The sequence below is a fragment of the Convolutriloba macropyga genome, chromosome 7 (genome assembly GCF_964194025.1).
Source record: "Convolutriloba macropyga chromosome 7, txConMacr16.3, whole genome shotgun sequence".
Lineage (NCBI taxonomy): Eukaryota > Metazoa > Xenacoelomorpha > Acoela > Convolutidae > Convolutriloba > Convolutriloba macropyga.
The window spans coordinates 39,325,966-39,345,965 of record NC_134474.1 but is presented as its reverse complement, the minus strand read 5'-3'; the positions used below and the strand labels follow the sequence as shown (position 1 = coordinate 39,345,965).

The 20,000-nt window shown below is 34.8% G+C and overlaps 2 protein-coding genes across 5 annotated transcripts in view; one reads left to right on the top strand and one right to left on the bottom strand.

Annotated features, from left to right (window-relative positions):
• LOC142342273 (protein Dr1-like) overlaps positions 1-20,000 on the top strand; it is a 514,279-nt gene that overhangs the window by 172,313 nt on the left and 321,966 nt on the right. The gene's annotated exons all lie outside the window — the stretch shown is intronic.
• Positions 1-20,000, bottom strand: part of LOC142342853 (uncharacterized) — an 81,834-nt gene that overhangs the window by 30,661 nt on the left and 31,173 nt on the right. Inside the window, exon 1 of one of the 3 annotated variants that reach the window (XM_075394481.1) lies at positions 15,067-15,472. The exons of the other annotated variants lie outside the window; for them this stretch is intronic. The gene's annotated coding sequence lies outside the window, so the exon portion shown is untranslated. Of the gene's footprint in view, positions 1-15,066; positions 15,473-20,000 lie in introns of those variants that run through there. 3 annotated transcript variants of the gene reach the window in all.

Genomic DNA, 20,000 nt, shown 5'->3' with positions numbered 1-20,000 from the left:
GCCCTCGACTTCGTAAACGTGAAATGGATAAAAAAAAACCCGAGGACAAAGTCCTACATCTGGACAGCAAGAGTGCTTACCTTGGGGCATGAATCATTTTGTGAGACATGGGAGAAAGACTCCTTAGTTAGGATTGACAACGGTGACGGAACTTTTGTCCTAGCCTCCTATATACCCGCTCGTGATCCTGACTTAACAGTCTACGAGGACGTCAATCAAGTGTTGCTCAACGAAAACGCGTCACAGGGAACAAAGCGTAAGCTTGAAATGTTACCGGCATCGCAGAGCAAGCCGCATGAAGTTTTAGTGCAACCAGGGACAACTGAGGGTGATGCAGAAAATGATCAATACGATGGAATAGCCGTCCTGGATCCCGAGGACGTATCCAAAACGTTCAGCGAAATACACGTTGAGGCTTTAGAGAACGCAGCAGAGCCAGATTGCAGCGCTATTGAAAGCAGTCAGGTAATTTGATTTTTTTTTGAACAATCAAACAAATAGCTCAATTTGTTTCTTTTGTTTTTACAGCCTATCCAGAGCGATTTAATGCAAGCCAATTATGTTGCAAGCCAATCTCACCCAGAAAGTCAGCCAAAGAAACCCTTAGCATCCACCCCTGGGCATATCAAAAAGGTAAAGCGAAGTAAAGCCGTTGCACCAGGTGATGTCAATGATCTCAAATGTCGAAAAGTTGACAGAGAAGCGTCAGATGCTATGAAAATGGCTGCTGATAAGATCATGGAAGCAGCCACGCTTATAGTAAATTGCATGACTGAGTTGCGGCCCGAATTAAAAGCGTTATCCAATCGCAACTACAAGGAAATACAAATGTCGACAAACGCTGTGAAGCAATTGGTTAGTAAATAAAACCTTAATGTTTTTGCACTAAGCTATAGATTTTTAGAACACCTTAATGATCATCCTATTGCGTCACCAGATTTAACGATTAAAGTCTAAAATTGTATAAGCTCAAAGTCTTGCAGTCCATTGAATAGTTCAGTCTCAAAATTGTTTTTTAGACGACGGAAGTCTCGAAACTTGGTGTTCTTTTGCCAACGCCAAAAGTATTTACCGAAAGCGACGAACCACTCCTCTTGATTACAAAGGGACCCGGTGCAGGGAAAGACTTGGCTTTAGTGGGTGGGACAACTCCTCAACTAATAGGGCGAAATGCATGTAAAGAGTTGTGGACAAGTGATGAACTCAAAAATCATATGCTGTCGCCAAAATTGAAGCAGAAACAGGGAGTCATTGCACGTACTGATTTCTCGCCGACCAGAAAGAACTTATTGAAGGGTTTGCTTTAAGTTTTTTTTTGTTTTGAAAGCTAAAATTTTTCAAACTGCTGAGATTTCAAACTCAAATAATGCTATCAGAGAACAATAGGGACAAACATAAACAGAAGAAAGATTTAACGATCTGATCTTTTAAAGCGCTGCGTACGCAGAAAATTGAAATCAAAAATAATTATATAAAACATGAGATGTAAAGAGGCAAACTAAAAACTGGTTTTTAAAATTGTGTTGTTTACCTAGAGTTGTTTCAACTAAAATATGAGGACAAATGGCTGCATACTTATGAGCTGGCAAAATCCAGCCTAAACAATCGTGGAAACGAGATTCGCTCCACAGAGAGGAGAAGTTTAAAATTCAGAGATGACAAAGAAAACAGTGGAGAAGTAGAGGAAAACCGCGCTGAAAACGAGGAGCTTAATGATGAATTTTAACAAGGAGGTCAAAGAATTGATCGACGACTTTTGTGAACTTTACTTATTTGTTGACTTGACCTAAATATGCTTGACTGATGTGCACTTTAATTTTTGCTTTTGACGATTTGTTAGAGCGTACATAGTCTGTGACGTTTCAATATAACTCGGCCCTATGTTCCCCTCTACTGTCGTACTTTTGAGTTTTATTGATAACTATGCAGATTGTTTTCCGTAACAAGAACTTTGAGAACATTGTCGTTTTTGCAAATTTTTGCACTACTTTTGTCTTCTTTCAACACTTGTTTCTCTTTCACGAAACTAAATTTTTTTTTAAAATCACATACATAATTTGAAAGTAGGCCAACACAAGAGTTCAAAAACCTAGGTTGGGGGGGTAAACTTTTTGCTTCATCATATAGAAAAATTGATTTAAAAATAAGGGTTCGTTTTTGTTCTTTTGTCTCCTTTCAAAACTTGTTTCTCTTGCACCTAACTATTTTTTTCGAGAAATTGCAAGTACAGTTTGAACGTAGGTTTAAGGAAGAGTTCAGAAACCTAGGTTGGGGGGGGGGTCGATTTTTTGCTCCATCATAGAGAAATTTTGATTTAAAAGTAAAATTTTTTGATTTTTGCACTACTTTGTCTCCTTTCAACACTTAGTTCTCTTGCACCCAACTATTTTTTTTAAAAAATTACATACATAATTTGAAAGTAGGCTAACACAAGAGTTCAAAAACGTAGGTTGGGGGGGTCGATTTTTTGCTCCATCATTGAGAAAAATTGATTTAAAAGTAAAATTTTTTGATTTTTGCACTATTTTGTCTCCTTTCAACACTTAGTTCTCTTGCACCCAACTATTTTTTTTAAAAAAAATACATACATAATTTGAAAGTAGGCTAACACAAGAGTTCAAAAACGTAGGTTGGGGGGGTCGATTTTTTGCTCCATCATTGAGAAAAATTGATTTAAAAGTAAAATTTTTTGATTTTTGCACTACTTTGTCTCCTTTCAACACTTAGTTCTCTTGCACCCAACTATTTTTTTTTAAAAAATTACATACATAATTTGAAAGTAGGCTAACACAAGAGTTCAAAAACGTAGGTTGGGGGGGTCGATTTTTTGCTCCATCATTGAGAAAAATTGATTTAAAAGTAAAATTTTTTGATTTTTGCACTACTTTTGTCTTCTTTCAACACTTGTTTCTCTTTCACGAAACTAATTTTTTTTAAAAAATCACATACATAATTTGAAAGTAGGCTTACACAAGAGTTCAAAAACCTAGGTTGGGGGGGTAAACTTTTTGCTTCATCATATAGAAAAATTGATTTAAAAATAAGGAATCGTTTTTGTACTTTTGTCTCCTTTCAACACTGTTTTCTCTTGAACCCAACTATTGTTTCCGAGAAATTGCAAATACAGTTTGAAAGTAGATTCAAGGAAGAGTTCAAGAACCTAGGTTGGGGGGGTCGATTTTTTGCTCCATCATTGAAAAAAATTGATTTAAAAGTAAAAATTTTATTTTTGCACTACTTTTGTCTTCTTTCAACACTTGTTTCTCTTGCACGCAACCAATTTTTTTGAAAAATCACATACATAATTTGAAAGTAGGCTAACACAAGAGTTCAAAAACCTAGGTTGGGGGGGTAAACTTTTTGCTTCATCATATAGAAAAATTGATTTAAAAATAAGGGTTCGTTTTTGTTCTTTTGTCTCCTTTCAAAACTTGTTTCTCTTGCACCTAACTATTTTTTTCGAGAAATTGCAAGTACAGTTTGAACGTAGGTTTAAGGAAGAGTTCAGAAACCTAGGTTGGGGGGGTCGATTTTTTGCTCCATCATAGAGAAAAATTGATTTAAAAGTAAAATTTTTTGATTTTTGCACTACTTTGTCTCCTTTCAACACTTAGTTCTCTTGCACCCAACTATTTTTTAAAAAAATTACATACATAATTTGAAAGTAGGCTAACACAAGAGTTCAAAAACGTAGGTTGGGGGGGTCGATTTTTTGCTCCATCATTGAGAAAAATTGATTTAAAAGTAAAATTTTTTTTATTTTTGCACTACTTTGTCTTCTTTCAACACTTGTTTCTCTTTCACGAAACTAATTTTTTTTAAAAAATCACATACATAATTTGAAAGTAGGCTAACACAAGAGTTCAAAAACCTAGGTTGGGGGGGTAAACTTTTTGCTTCATCATATAGAAAAATTGATTTAAAAATAAGGAATCGTTTTTGTACATTTGTCTCCTTTCAACACTGTTTTCTCTTGAACCCAACTATTGTTTCCGAGAAATTGCAAATACAGTTTGAAAATAGATTCAAGGAAGAGTTCAAGAACCTAGGTTGGGGGGGTCGATTTTTTGCTCCATCATTGAAAAAAATTGATTTAAAAGTAAAAATTTTATTTTTGCACTACTTTTGTCTTCTTTCAACACTTGTTTCTCTTGCACGCAACCAATTTTTTTGAAAAATCACATACATAATTTGAAAGTAGGCTAACACAAGAGTTCAAAAACCTAGGTTGGGGGGGTAAACTTTTTGCTTCATCATATAGAAAAATTGATTTAAATAAGGAATCGTTTTTGTACTTTTGTCTCCTTTCAACACTGTTTTCTCTTGAACGCAACTATTGTTTCCGAGAAATTGCAAAAACAGTTTGAACGTAGGTTCAAGGAATTTTCAAAAACCTAGGTTGGGGGGGTCGATTTTTTGCTCCATCATATAGAAAAATTGATTTAAAAATAGTTCTTGATTTTTGCACTACTTTTGTGGGTACTAAATTATTTGATTGTTTTTATTTGAATAAATTTATTTAGGCACGTTTCCTAGTTTTTGGCGACTCGAATCTCAGAGATGCGGTGCCATACCTTCAACATGATGATCTTCTTAACAGATTCCGGTAATGAGAAATAATTTTTTGAAAAATTTCAAATTTTTTTATTGTTTTTTTTTGCAGCCCGGAGTATTTATTGTTTTTTTTTTGCAGCCCGGAGTACAATGCCAAAGGAGGTAGAAAAGTAGCAGATCTTATGGGACTTGTGGATGATGCTAAAAACTTCACCCACGTGTTTGTTATTGTTTGCGATAATGATGCAAAAAGTGTTTCGGCAAACATGATTTGCAAAAAATTCTTCGAGTTCCAGAAAGCCATTTACCCTACTGATGTTAAATTTGCATGTCATATGAGGCGAAAAGATATTCCCCAGGAATTAGTCGCAAGCAACAATATGTTTTTTCGAAATAAACTCGGTTTTCGGATGAAGAGTACAAAAATAATTCGTCGCGAAGATTTCGACGATAACAAAAAATATCACTTTGACCCAAATGGCGAAGGTTTTCGCCATATGGCAGCACTGATTCTCTCAGTGTTCCGAGAGTTTACGGTTGAAAGTTCTTGCATATGACTCTTGCATATGTCGTCCATCGAAGTTCTATGTTGATGTGAATGATATCAAATGTTATAAATATAAATGAGTGAAGTGTTCATGCGAATCCGTGTTTTGCATTGTTTAGACGTGTTCAAAGGTGTTCAAATATATCCCTGTGTTTAATTGTGTTCAGGTCCCTGCTTCTCTTTCCTATGTTTCAGATGATTTGTTAATTTCTATCAAAGTAATGCTCAATTGGTTCAAGTCTGGTTCAAGTTTCGTGTTCGGCAATATTTGCCAACTGTGACGAATTTGATGCTGGCAAATGCGCCTGCAAACAATGGAGCACGTGCAGAGTTGTTCAGCAGTTGACACGTGACATATGTCTTCCCTGCTGTTGCCCTCGAATTTCGCAGGACTCGCCCGAGTTCACTGTTTTGGACGTCGGACGTGTGACAATGGAAATACCTCGCATATATTAATCACAATTCGCCCCGTACAGTTCCAATAGGAAGAAATTAGCCCAATTTCGGAGACTGAAACTTAAATGCGTAGCAAACTTAATTGCAGATGTTTTCAATTGATTTATTTATTTTTTAAGATATTTTTATTTTTGTTAAATACTAATTTACTATTGATCCCTCTATTATTTTCCTATTGAACATTTTTGAACCAGAGCATGTTTTGAGCAGCGAGGAGACATAATAGAAAGCATGCTTTATTTAATTTATAGTCAACAAATTTGCTGGCATTCCCGCATTTTATTGACGCAACACGTAAGTTGAAAGGCGATAGCAATTAAACCAGTTCATATGAGGGGCAATTAATTCTGTCCAGTTGAGTGCCAGTCGGCAATTAAATCTGGCCAGTTGAGGGCCAGTCGGCAATTAACTCTGGCCAGTTCAGGGCCAGTCGGCAATTAATTCTGGCCAGAAGGGGGGCAGAATTAATTGAAATCATGCGCAGCTTAACAACAGATCAATGAGTCATAAGTTGTGCAAATTACAGACTGTGAAGCCAAAAATTTGACATGATCAGAAAACGGGGCAGCCAAAAATCCATAATGCCGTTCTTAATGATTCAGTGCTGAAACACTATGACGAGCAAGTCCGGGATCTTAATGCCACCGGATTTAAACGCTGTGTTGTAATGACCTCTTTGGGCTTACATTTTACAAGTTCATATCAATCTTAAGAGTGTGCTTGACAGTTGCAATGAAATTGATTAGATCAAGCTTGACCTGGTTAAATTTCAACGAATTAAAGGTAGCGGCGAAATTCAAACGAGGAAAAAATCTCTCTTTTTTGCTGACAACTGCCATTGACTAAAACATAGAACTGCTGGCGAACCAAACTCAAACTTAAGCAGAAAAGTTTTTGGCTGTCCTACTACCTCAGTTTTGACTACTTTATTTAGGACTTTTTACGATCCGGGGAAGACCACATTTAAGAAAAACTAATGGAAAGATGGTCTGCAAGAGTTTAAAAAATAATCCTTCTTTTGTTCGACATGTTTTTTGCAAAGACAATGACTCAGAATTCAATCAAAATGCAAAGTTAGTTTTTTTGTTTTTTGACCAATCAGCCTCGACAAATACACACGACCTAGAAAAAAACAGTCAGATTAAAAATTGCCCAGATATGTTAGCTAGTACTCGGAGAGATCGGGGAGACGGGGCCATTAAGATCCTCAAAACTCCTCCTCAGTTCTTTAATCAAAAAGTCATAAATATAAGAAAATGGAAAACATTTTTTCAAAGAAAAAATAGAACTAAGAGACGATGTTGATTTCTAAGTGTTGAAACAAGAAGCAATGTCCCGTGCTGCGTTTCCGTTTGTAATTACTGATGATATTCTATGCTCATACAATACTGCCTTTACTGCGGGAAAAAATGAGAAAAAGTGCAGTGGTCCGAAATGCTATTTGTCCAAAAAATTAAGGCTCTGGATAAGGAAAACGTTTAAGAAGAACCATTTAACGAAAGCAAAATTTTCAAAATCCTAGATTTTTCAGATGAATATTTAGAACTTCTGTTTAGATTGAATAAATATGGTTGCAATTGACCCTAGATTGAACCTCCGCATATGGTTGCTTGCAATTGGAATATTTTGCAAACATACACTACAAATGTCTCCTAAATTCTTCGTAAAGCTGGTTATCGACCTTCAACAAATCAAATTAATTAGTGTAATCAGCCCTTCTGAAGCAACGAACAGCTTTTCACATGTTTTGGTTATAATGTTTGCCTGTTTTTTGGGAAATTTAAAATTGCTTTCCGTTCTTCTATGTCTTAAACAATCACTGAATATTTCAATGTTACATTTTGTCACTGGCCTGAGCGAGTAACTTTTTTAGTATACTTGAACTGCCGTTGAATTATGGCTCGAGCTAAACCAATATCTTTACGAATTCTGTTGGTAGCCAATCAGCTTGCCAATTCAAGCATTCTTTAAAAAAATTTAAATGTGATCAAAAATGTCAAATTTGAAGAGAGAATTGAAACAATGGAATGGAGTTTTTTGCGAGGGGTAATCATAAAGTATGCATCTGGTTTTCAGTTCGATTGATTTGAAACCTGTTCTAGATGTCAAAAAAATAACTCATCTCAAAATCTGTTATATGTCAATCGTTATATCTACAAACCGTTATGACATTTGCTCAATGGCATTAAAGCGTGAAAAGGATAGAAATGAACACTTGAGCTAAAGATCACATTTGCAAAGACCGTAAACTTGCGGAACGAAGTGCTTTTTGAATTCCATGTGTTGATTTTGGCTTTGAACTATACTGATACCGGTTATGCAAACCTTCAAAAATCACTAACTCTACAAATGGCACTGAACTATAGATTATGAATAACTCTCGGCAAAATATAACACCGCACGAACGTTTTAAGTTGGGCTGAAAAAATTGAGTTGACCACATTCCTTGCACTTCAGGGCTATTGCAGCCGACACATAAATCAGCTTTGGTGTGAATTGTTGTTTCAACTAAACCTTAAATTGGAGCTTAGAGTTTTATTCAAGTGGGAGTAATTTAAAAACCATTTTTGGTTCATCAATGTATTTTGCTGGAAAGTTGCAATTTGTGGTATTTTATGATAGCTTATAGATGTCCAGAAACTCTTTTTTTTATGCTGAGATGGTTTAGCAAAAATTACATTGCAAAATATTTTTTATTCTTCTGAAACACAAAGCTTCTCTAAAACATATGGTGACATATCAAATTCCTACAAATTATGAAAGACTCACGCAATAATGTGCAGCTGATTTTACATGAAAATGTCTGTAAATTTACCAGAACTGTGCATGTATTTTGGCGTTCCTGCACAATTCCTATGAGGTGCTTGATAGTACCTACAATTACAGGTAGTTTTAACGAGAAGGGTCGGTAATTTGCGTTTGCACATAATTTTTTGACACCACTATTCCACATTTTGCTTTAGTTGTTTAGAAAATGACAAATGACAATTGAAGAAAAGATATAAAACATTTAAAAGTTCACAAAATGTGAAATCACAAAACGGATTAAACATTGTCACAAAATCAAACATATAATCGAATTATTTAACACTGAATTAGAGGAACGTTGGGGCTCTGCCATTAATTCTAGAACCTGCTATTGGAAACTGCCGGACCGATAGGATCTATCACGCCAAAAAAGCTCAAAATTGAACAACAAAAAACATTAATTGACAAAACGAAAAAGAGAACAAAAATAGACAAAGCTCAAAAATCCAATGAAATTCGAAACCAAATAACTTAATTAATACCGAAATTAATTGAACCGTCCAAATCCTGCTTAAAATACTATTTGACTTCATATGTAATCACTTGAGAAACCAACATTGTCATTCTATAGAGAAGCTAAGTGAAAGGACTAAAAAATAACAACAAATACCATCAAAACACAAAATAATTGCATGAAATATTAAGATTTTGAAACGTTAGTTGCATGAGCTACAAACGAAAAATTTGTTGTATAGACATCGCGACTAAATTTAACATCATTAGGGCAGGTTTCAAAAGTGGCAATTTGAAAGGACTACAGAAAAAAACCAGAAACAGTGACCTGTAGAAAAAAATCACAATATTTTTTATTAAAACTCAGTTCCAAAGAAGTCTCGGTAAAATGCTCTAAATGTAACAAAGTAGAAGGGATTTGTGCCCAATTAACAAGAAAATTGATTGGAAGTATCATTTATGAGATTAAATTATTGATTTACATAGAGACAAAAAATGAGAAATTCTAAATTTGATGATTTTGAAAGAAGGCTATTCAAACCCGTCAGCTCTCTACTATTCACGTTGAATAAGTTCACGTATATCTCAACAGGAAGCCACTAAGGCTTGTCATTATGCAGAATATTAGCATAATTACGAAAAGAACATAAATTACAGTCAAAGTTTGAAACATTTGAAATAAATTTGCTAGAAATATCATTGTCATTAAAACAGTACACTATCTAAGGAAAACTGTTACGAATATTTAACTTTTCAACAGCAAAGGGACTTGCATTTGGGCAAATGAACGAAATTGAACAACAATTAAACGCAAATTGTAAAAAATAACACAAAGTTTTGTTAATGATAATTGAAAGTGTCAAAATCTTTAAATAACTACTTAAGCTACGAAAAAATATAAGATTACATTTGGCTTCACTAAAAATAAAATTGTATGTGTAGTTATTAGTATATAATAACTAATTATTAATTGAAAAAAAAGTTTTTTAGAAGGTGGCAAAGTTCAAAAATCCACTGACATTCTTTTTAAATCAAATGCATTCAAACTCATAGGAATCATTAGTTGAAAGAAAACTCAATACAGACTAATTTTGGTTTGGCTAGATATGGGCTGGGAGGACCCGTCATTAATGAGACTAAGCAGCAACTTGAAAGAAAAAAATGTTAAAATTATGAAAAGGTAAAAAAATCACTATTATTTTTTATGGAGATTATTTTCAAAGACATAAGAGCCATTTGGCCATTTGGTGTAAAATGAAAAATTTAGGCAGCTCCACCATTACCTCATTAGATAGCGCATTAGCCCTTTGATCAATGAGACTAATTCATAAGACAACAAAAAAACTACAAATGTGGGTAAAGCTGAAGACTTCATTAGAAGTTTATGAAAACACTTTATCGGAGCCATAAAAACCATAAACTTTACTCAGAAAATTAATATTTGTCTTTTCGGCTTCATTTAAAGCTGAGTGGGAGGTATCGTCAATTGAACCTCTAAAATAAGGCAGATTTGTTAGCTGAACTCAACTACAAAAAACTAAGTTGATTCATTTGGGAAAAAACATATTTATAAAAAAGATGTTGGGCAGAAATTGAACTCACGTAACGTTTTTTTTCTTCTTTCTATTTATTGTTTTCAAATTTATACCAACATTGTTTTAAGGAAATTGCTTTCGCTGTAAAATTTACATTCAAAATGTGCTTTAAAACCAGTAAATAACCAGCTTGTTTTTCAAAAAGTTTTCACCCTATTCTACATTTTTTTAAACTTTCAATCCATGAAAAGAATCGAAAAGTAGGTTAATTATAAAAGTCACGAACATTAATAACGTTGACTAGAGTTTTATCAAATTAATCGACATGAGTTTATTTCATGTTGCTGCCAACAAAGTTGAGAGATTAAATTATCTGCCAAAATGGGGAAACTTTTCAGTTATCATTCAACACTGACATTCTTGAAAACATTTGTGAAAATTCAAAACTTTTTAAAACAGTTTACAAGAGAAACAACTTGCAAGATAACTATTGGGGTCTGGCTGAGCTTACGCCGAGAAACGATGAACCTGAAATTTGAAGTTATGTTAATCAATCAATACAGAAACACGTTTAGGGAACTAAAAAAATGTCGCTGCGAAAAACAATTACCTACTTGCCTGGTTCAGGAATAATTAAACAATGCTAGATTGTCCGGAATGTAGCCGGATAGCTTAGCAAAATCAAAGGCGTTTCATTTTTTTAAAACAGAATTAAAATGACAGGACTGTAGTTTGCATAATATATTCTTTATTTGGAGGATCGGCTTACTGCGCATTCGGTCAAACTGTGCTTCTCTTTACTATCACCATTTCATCCCTACGTGCAAAAATGCCAGTGAAATAACCAATATCAGCTCAGAAATCGGGGGAAGCTGTGGGGAAATTTAAATTGGGTGGTTGGGTTTTAATTCCACATTGTCTGTCATTGACAGATTAAGGTCGAAACTAGTCTAAATAATTTCCATTTGGATTCCACTCATTAATCCGATTACATTACGTGCTGATGTACTTGAGAATTCAATGCGTGTCACCAGAAGTTGGGAGTCCGTATCAATTGGGGGTCACTGGGGCATCTAATACTTCAAAGCACCATCCCACCTGGCACAAATGTCAATTAGCAGACATTGAGTACTTACCCTACTCGAGGCCTCGACTTGACTTCATCAAAGGACCTAATAAATACCGGGGGAGGGAGTGGGGAGTTAGAGGGGGATCGTGAGTGAGGGAGGGGGGGGGGGTGGGGGGGTTGGATGAGGGGGTGGGGAAGATAAGGGGGTGAGAAATGGTGGAGGGGGGGGGGGGTTGAGGAACATGGTGATTTTGGAGCAGCTACATCGATTATGTGAAGTATTTCTTATGACAATTGTCACTTCGACTTTGTTGAAGGTTTTTTGAAGTAATTTATTAGGTCTTAATTTCCGCGCTCAAAATTCATTGTCGACTAAGACTCAAGGTCGATTGAAAAATTCCGTCATTAGAACTGCTCCTAGAAAATCGAACAATTGGATTAACTGAGAAATCCGAAATTAAACCCTCTTCAAAAAGAAGGAAAAAACTTAACTTGAAGACTTTCGATTTAAAAGTTGTAAGCAAACTCCAATTTGTCCACAATTGTATATTTTCAAATTTTCAAGTTTAGATGTACCTGGAACAAAAAGAAAGGTCTTTTTATTTGACATGAGAAAATGATTTTAATTCCACTTGAATCCTCTGAATAGACAAGTTACAAAAATCTCAAAACCTCAATAACCAAAAAGCGATTTTTCCGAGTAGGCACATTGTCAAATTTTTGTTTAGAGGATATCTAGAAAAAAATAAACCCTCTTAAAAACGAATGAAAAACTTCAATTAAAGAATTAGACGTTTAAGGTTTACGTTCAGCGAGTCACCTTCGGTTAATCTGACAAGCTTACAAGTTTACAGGTTTAAATGTACATGTCACAAGTATAAGTGTCCAATTTTCAGATATAGGATTGAGGAGGAAAAAGATTTTATATATTGATGCCTGAGTTGGCTATTGATACTTTTTTAAAAAGGGATGCAATAAAAGCAACAGTGGGGATATCCCTTTCAGATGATACGAGTCCAGTTCAATTGTCTTCAACATTGGTTATATCGATTCTAGTTCAAATGTCTTTCATAATATTATTTATATCGAGGCGGGGTGTGTAGTTAATTCAGTTGAAATACATGCTCGTAAAAAGGCGGAGGAAATATTTCTTTTCTTCAGCAAAACCCATTTTTAATATCTGTCGTTGCTCGGATTCAACACCCCTCCCTTTCTTCTTCCTCCTATCTGTTTAAAATTCAGTTCAAAATGCTTTGCAACAACATCAATTTTTGACCAGATAAAAAGCCGTTAGCAAATATTTGAGCAGCGGCAAATGTAAAATGAAGACTGTAAAAGACAAATTTTATGACCTCCCACCGCTTTTGATAAAATGTTGGGGAATATATTCTCGATAAAATTATGTCTTTACAGTAACAAAAACTACATTTTGGCTTATGAAATGCCTCATATACAGCCTTGAATTAAAGAACTAGTCTGAAAAACTATGAGAATTTAATTGAGGCATTTGCTCCCCTAAGGTCCATAATTTGTATATTTGTAAACAGCTCACAGTCTTAGCTCGATCGCAAGAAAAGGGTCTCTGAAAAAGCAAAACTGGCCAGATATTTTCAAACAGAGACGGCCAAAAGTGGTTCGATAACTTGCGATCTATTGTAGATAAGACTCTAGTGCCAAAAAAGCACCTTCTCACATCAATTATCTTTCTATTCTTTGTCCCGAATAAGTGCACTAAGAAGCTATTGAGCTGATCAGATGATGAGCTTAACACCTGTTGAAAGTCTTCCTGTTTCTTCACCCCTATTCTTTTAACCCCCTATATTTGAAACCCAATTTTTAACCCCTAAATCATTTAACTCCACAATTTTTTAACGCCTATACTGTTTCATCCCAACTTTAAGCCTTCTATAATTGAGGACAATCAGGTCTCAACAAATTCAATTTAGTTTAATTAATAGGTCCAGAAATTGAGGTGAAATGAAAGAGGTGTGAACTTAGTTTTTCACACCTCCGTCATTTCAACCAAACTTAATCTGTAAATTCATATCACAAAATTGTCAAGGAAATAAAGCCAACAACACAAAAGTTAAAAGCAAAACTATAACAATTAGCGAACTAGTTATTTAAACTAATCCCTAATGGGGCAAATAAAATCAATTCAAAAACGGATGGAACCATAGAACTTTTCCTGTTCCATTTCACATAGAAACCAGCATAATAACGGACTACTATGAGTCTAACATTTGTTACAAAAACAAAAAAAGTATCGGTTGTTAACGGCCAGGCGTTTTATATTAAAAAAAGGTTTAACACTACCTGGAATTGCTCGAAAAATCAAAACTAAATGTGCTTAGTATCCCAATTTACACAAGATTGCCAAATTATTGGCGCAAACGGTGAGCACATCTTAACGCTCCTAATGAAAAAATAGCGACAGAAAAAATTATGAAACACATCAAAGCCCCGTGTGAAAACTAAGTGCTTCCAGCAGCCGCAGTTACCTCAATTTTATCATTAACTGACATTCTCTTGACACAGTAAGCGTTGTTGATAAAACCCAAATTTAACACAAACATAGCAGGGTACAGGAACGAATATGCCAACTGTGCCAATTCACGAACCTTTGGAAGCGCATTTTGATATACCCAATCTGTTTTAAGAGTTTTTGCGGTTTAAACGTGAGCATATTTTTATTTTTGGTGATCCATATTTAATGATTTCTTCAAGGTTCTATGTCCTCACTTGCGGACGGAACAATTAGTTTATAAAATAACAATTTCTACCAAACTTAGCACCTTCATTTATATATTCTCGGTATTACTGTTTGTACGCCATCCTTCTGAACAATAGAGAAAAACCGCACAGCCGGTTACGTGAAGCCCTAGAAACCTTTGCCTAAGATTGTAAGCCTGCTATTTCCATGTAACCAAAAAATTTTGTTGGGAAATTAGGAGAACTTGGATAGAAAAAGCTGGTGTCAGAAAACCATGAAGTGGCCCTGGTACTTAAAATGATCTCTGCTCTAGGTTTTGAAAAAATGGGGAAATGAATTGGAAAAGTCTTTAGAATTGATAGTCAGGAAATTAACTTATGTGGCAGATCAACAGAAGTTAGATAACTTCGTTATTGAAAAACGAGACAATCTTGGTTTGTATTTCCAATCAAATTTTATCAAGTGGCCACAATTGAATTCCCGCCCATTCTCCCACCACGTAACCTGGAATCAAAGAGACGCAGACATAGAGGGAATTGCAAGAACAACTAATGCTGTTGAGGGCTGGAATTATGGGATACAAGCCTTTTTCAGCGGCACAAGCGTTGAAAATCAACAAGTTTTTTTGGAAGAAATGACATTGTATACCACAAAATAGTCAGATAATTTTGATTCTCGCTGTTCTCAGTTTTTTAGCCTTTTATTTGAGTTTTACAGAAAAAACATTGATCGCCAATTGCGCATTTTTGGAACATTGGGTATGAAAGGGATATAAAATATTGAAAGCTCACATCAATGCTCAGCCCAAAAGATAACCAGTAGTCAACCAAACTTAACTTTGTTCTAATTTATAGGCTCCAATTAATTACAAAATCTGAACTTTTCTTCACAAAATGTAATCGGTAGGTAGATTAAACGAAAATCAGCTTACCAATAAATGTTCCGAACTTTTTATTACTTAACTTCTCGAAAGCTGTGGAAGTTTCAACGCTTCACAATAGTATTCTGGGCGTCATTGTGTGTTTATCACTCAACTTGAATTGATTTTGCCCAAAATCTGAAAGCAATGGTCACAAAATCTTTTAAGTTAAGTAATACCAAATTTCTGGATTATCTGTGAAAAAACAATTTATCATATTCTGCACACGCATTGTACCGAGTGATGTTGGTTATTGTTTTAAAAGTTGAAATAAATATTCTCACATCAAGAACATATTTTCAAGTTTTGTGCATGGGCGATTATCTCACACACAATTAGAAATTGCATAATATCGAATAAACAATCCCTATAGTTCCGCTTAATAATATTTACAAAATTAATATAGCATTTATGAATTGCTCAACGAACCACGAATAGTTGAGACCAGCCCCACTCAAGTTGAATTAGGAAACCGTGACTAAAACCATGAGGCGTTATTATAACGAAATGCGTGTAATCAATTAGGACATTAAGCATCACAAGTCTCAGAGATAACTAGCTTGATCGTCACTGTAAAGATCAGTGATCAATATGACATGCTTACATTATATGAAAACGGCGGAAACTTTTAGGAAATATTCTCAGCAGTTGCCCAGGTTACCCAAACTTCAAAAATTGGAAACGTAGAATAGCGGTGAACGGTTGAAAGAATGGCAATTTTCAGCGTTGAATGCGGTGAAAGGAAATTACGGCTAAAAATTGAAAATCTTTCAAAAAATTCATTTCGTTCACCGCATTCACCGCTAACCCTTGCGAGCGTGTTGCGGTGAAAAACATTTTTTTCACCTCCATCCACCGCAATTATTACATTAATTACGGGTAAAATCTCGAACCAGGAGGACAATGTTTATGGGTTGGAAAGGAAGCCACCTTTAAGCGAAACCTTTAAGAGCATCAATAAAGTATGATAAGACTGTCAAATGGCAGACCACTTTATGTCTTAGTTAAAATTGATTTCCCTTTTAAGATTGCGACTAGCAGCTACACCGGGTGCTTTATCTGGCATGATTAGATACACACCTTGCAGATAATAAGTCTCTCAAGAGTATCTGATTGACTACTGCATAAATTGAGCCAGAAAGGAGTAGGTGTTAGCCTTTGTGACTCTTGAGCCGAACAGGCCAAACAGCCGATTTTAACGATTATTCGATTATCCTCGATTATTCTCTGTCGAAGCCTAAATATATTTTGGAGAGTTAGATCTAGTCTGTACCCCACGCCCCCCCCCCCCCCCCCCCCACCCACAAACACGCACACTGTCGCCTATGCCAACCAATTCCAAAATATTGCTTACAAAAAATTGGAAATTAACAAAAAAAATTGGAAACGTAGAATTGCGGCGAATGGTTGAAAGAATTGCATTTTTGCAGTGTAGGTTTTGTGGTGCGTAATACAAAATGTTAATAGGAAAACGAGTGGTGTTATATCCAGTACCTGTCTATCCCGGACATTCCATCCGGATATCTGGAGTGACTTTTACTGACAGGTGATTGGGTAGTCCGTTTTTGGTTCCCCCGGGGTAGCCGGATATGAACAATTTCTCGTATTTTCAGCTCAGAATTTGGGCTGGATTAATTACTCTGACAATTGCGCCATGCAGCACGCAAAAGAGTTGCGTGTAAAATAAGGAAATGATTTCCATAATGCGTTACTCTTTGTTATTTTTCAGCTATTTACTGTTACGTCTTTAATTATGATACTCAAGATGAAAATAATATTGTTCCATCTTTGAAAAAAAATGACTCATTTGTTTGAAATGAGTTTGAAAAAGTTGTTAGGGGGTTCTAAGCCGATACAAACAAATTCTGTGAAAACAAACTGAATTCGAGCAAGCTTCTCTTACTTCCAAGACTAATGTGATAACCGTTACACTAACTGGTCTTAAACTCTCGAACTTGGGCATCTCTTGTAACCCATTCTCTTGCTCTCCCTTTTTTTTGTTCCTCAAGGCTTCATCTTTCACAGAAGTGGTTTCATCTTTCACAAGTTTACACTGAAGAAGCGGAGATTCTTGTCAATAAGCTAACTCATGCTTATCTTATCCACAATTTACAATAGGTTGCTCTCTCTCAACCTTCTAATAAATGTAGATTTGAACTCGGAAATAACGCAAAAGGGCGGAATTGAATTTTGCTTTTATCACAGCGACATAGCAAATTTGTCTAATGAGTCTTTGAAAGTTTCAACTATTGAAGAGTATCAGTAATTGCCACGGTCGGAAGATGTAATTAACGGTAATAATTGGCAGCAAGGAAATTACCGATTTGGTACTTTTTTGCTAATTGTAGTTCTCGACATACCAAAGCCAATAGAAACATCAAAAGCAAAAAAGAGAATAAAATTGGTGCATGACAACGAAAGAAAAATGATACTATATACGAGTAAAATCTTGGTGCATGACAACGCGCGTGAAGCATTTTTCATACAGAAAAGCACATCAAACAAGGCTTCTGACCAATTCTAACGCATAGATGCTCTGTTAAGCGAATTAAAAATGACTGCTAATAGCTCTTTTTTTAAATAAGTTGACATTGAAAGATGAATCTCTTCAAGCTTCAATTAACGACAAAAAATATTTAGAAAAAAATAAAAATTAAAATAATAAAAAAATTTAAAATAAAACAAAAAATAAAACAATATTTCCAGCTACTCCGTTTAGTAAGGGGAATTATTTTATGCTTTTTTTCTACTTTAATTATCTTTTTTGCTCTTTCTATTCTGACGCTCCAATTTAAATTTGATACAAAATTTAAGTATTTGATCCCACAAAACACAAAGAGCCTAAAACTAAGTAAACGCATGGTGCTTCAAAATCAAATGTGAGGAGAATTTATTTAGCCATGCATTTGCCATCAACTTGCGTTCACTTAGGAAAATTAAGAGAAGTAAAAAAGTTTCAGATCTCTTCAATAATTGCCCCCTTTTGCAAAAAGGGGGGGGGGGGCTATCCCTGAAAAGAATTTAAGCGAGCAATTTATTAACCAATCAGAGACGAATAATAACTTTCCACGTATGAGCATACTATGTTGCACTGAATAGAATTAAAAACGCCATGCTATTTCAATTAGCTGAATTGGAATACAAAGCTAAAAGAATTTCTAACGGACGGGTCGGTGGGCGCGCTTCGCGCGCATCATGGCTTCGCTGCGACAACCGAACCGCGATTTCCAGATTATATCCCACAGCGCATGAATGGCATGGCCGTAAATAGCGGTCCGCAATTGCGCTTAAACTAATATTAGGCTGTCTAAACTATAGGCAAAGTAAGACTGTGGTAAATCATAGCACAGAGAGGGGGAATTCACTACTTGGTACCAAAAGGGGGCAATTGTTGAAATAATCCAAAGTTTTTTTCATCAACTAAATTTTCCTATTGTGTCAAAAAAGCATATAAATGCAGCTGAACCCCTTGTTAAACGCCTACGGAAGGGTCTAAAAAAACTTGAAACAACTCCAAAAACGTTTTGTAGAATTTGCCGAGTTGCAAAAGTTAAACCAATAACATTTTGATTAGATTTCGAGCAATTTTTTGCCCCAATTTTCATTTGTTTCATCAATTTAAATTATTGTCTTAAACGTAGGTAAAATGATGATTTTGACAATATTCATTGTTGACAAATGTTGTATTTCACAAACGGAGTACAGTCATAAACGCGTAAACAAAAATTCAAATTAGCTTTGTCACTTTTAACTTTTGATAACTGATGTCGCTTAGAAATCTGCTCACATACTCGAAATTCGTTATTGTTCCCATCCTACGTGGTGGGGGCGAACTATATATTCAAATGAGTTTCTCTGTTAAGACAATTTTGGCTGACCGATATATTCATCTTAGAGAAATGTAGGAGGTATCATTAAAAAGCTCATCTAGCGTAGAGATTGGAACAAAAAGTTGTTTTGGAATTTCGCATTTTTCGAGGAGTTACCGAAGTTTAAAGTTTTGGTTGAACACGTGATATTTGGCATGATTTTGTTCACTTTTTTCAAATTAGGGTTTTTTTCTACAAAAATTGTCAACTCAAAATTAATTTTAATGCTACAAAAGATCAATCTTGGTGTTGATAACACGAAAGATCATAAAAAAGGTAGTTTTTGTTTCATAGAGAAGTTCACTTTAAAAAAAAATTTATTTATATTTAAGAGCTGGATTTAAAAAAAAGGGTTTCATATTTTTTTTGATCTTTGTCAAGTTACTTAGAGATTAGTCACTTTTCATATCCAGTCTCTGTCCATGACAAACTTCATTTAACTTTAAATGATGCCCAATGAACAAATAATTCATTTTTAAGGAATCGTTCATTCTTTTATGGCTCCGACTCTGAGTTTTCGTAATTCTTATAGAAAATTTGATTTTCTTTGAGATTTAAAAGAAATTTTATAGCACTATGACATAGACTCGTAAAAAAACGCAATAGGTTTCCTAAAAAGCATTAAGAGTACCTATGTTGTAATTTGAGTGGGCAGCTAATGACTATTATGACTTCAAAAATAATTGTTCGAAAAAAAAAAATTTTTTTGGACATTAACCAGTCTCAAATATGTTTCTGTGAACTTTAAGTCAGTCTCACTACTGAAAGGACACCCATCTGTTGCACTGCAATCAGAAATGGTTTAATATTCTAACTTTTGTCTTTATAACTTGGATGCCACGACTTTCCATAATTTTTTAAAGTTTTTGGTTTTTTTTTCATAATTAAGAGTCCTTTTAAAATCTTATCACATAATCCTATTTTTGCCAGTTCACATTGGCAAAAAGACTTTCAATAGATCATAGATAAAATTTGCAAAGAAAAACGTATGGTCTTAATAGATTCGACACTGTATTCTTGCACTTTTCTACTGATTTTTTTGGTTTTTGCCTGTACTTGTTGTCGTTTTCATTGTCA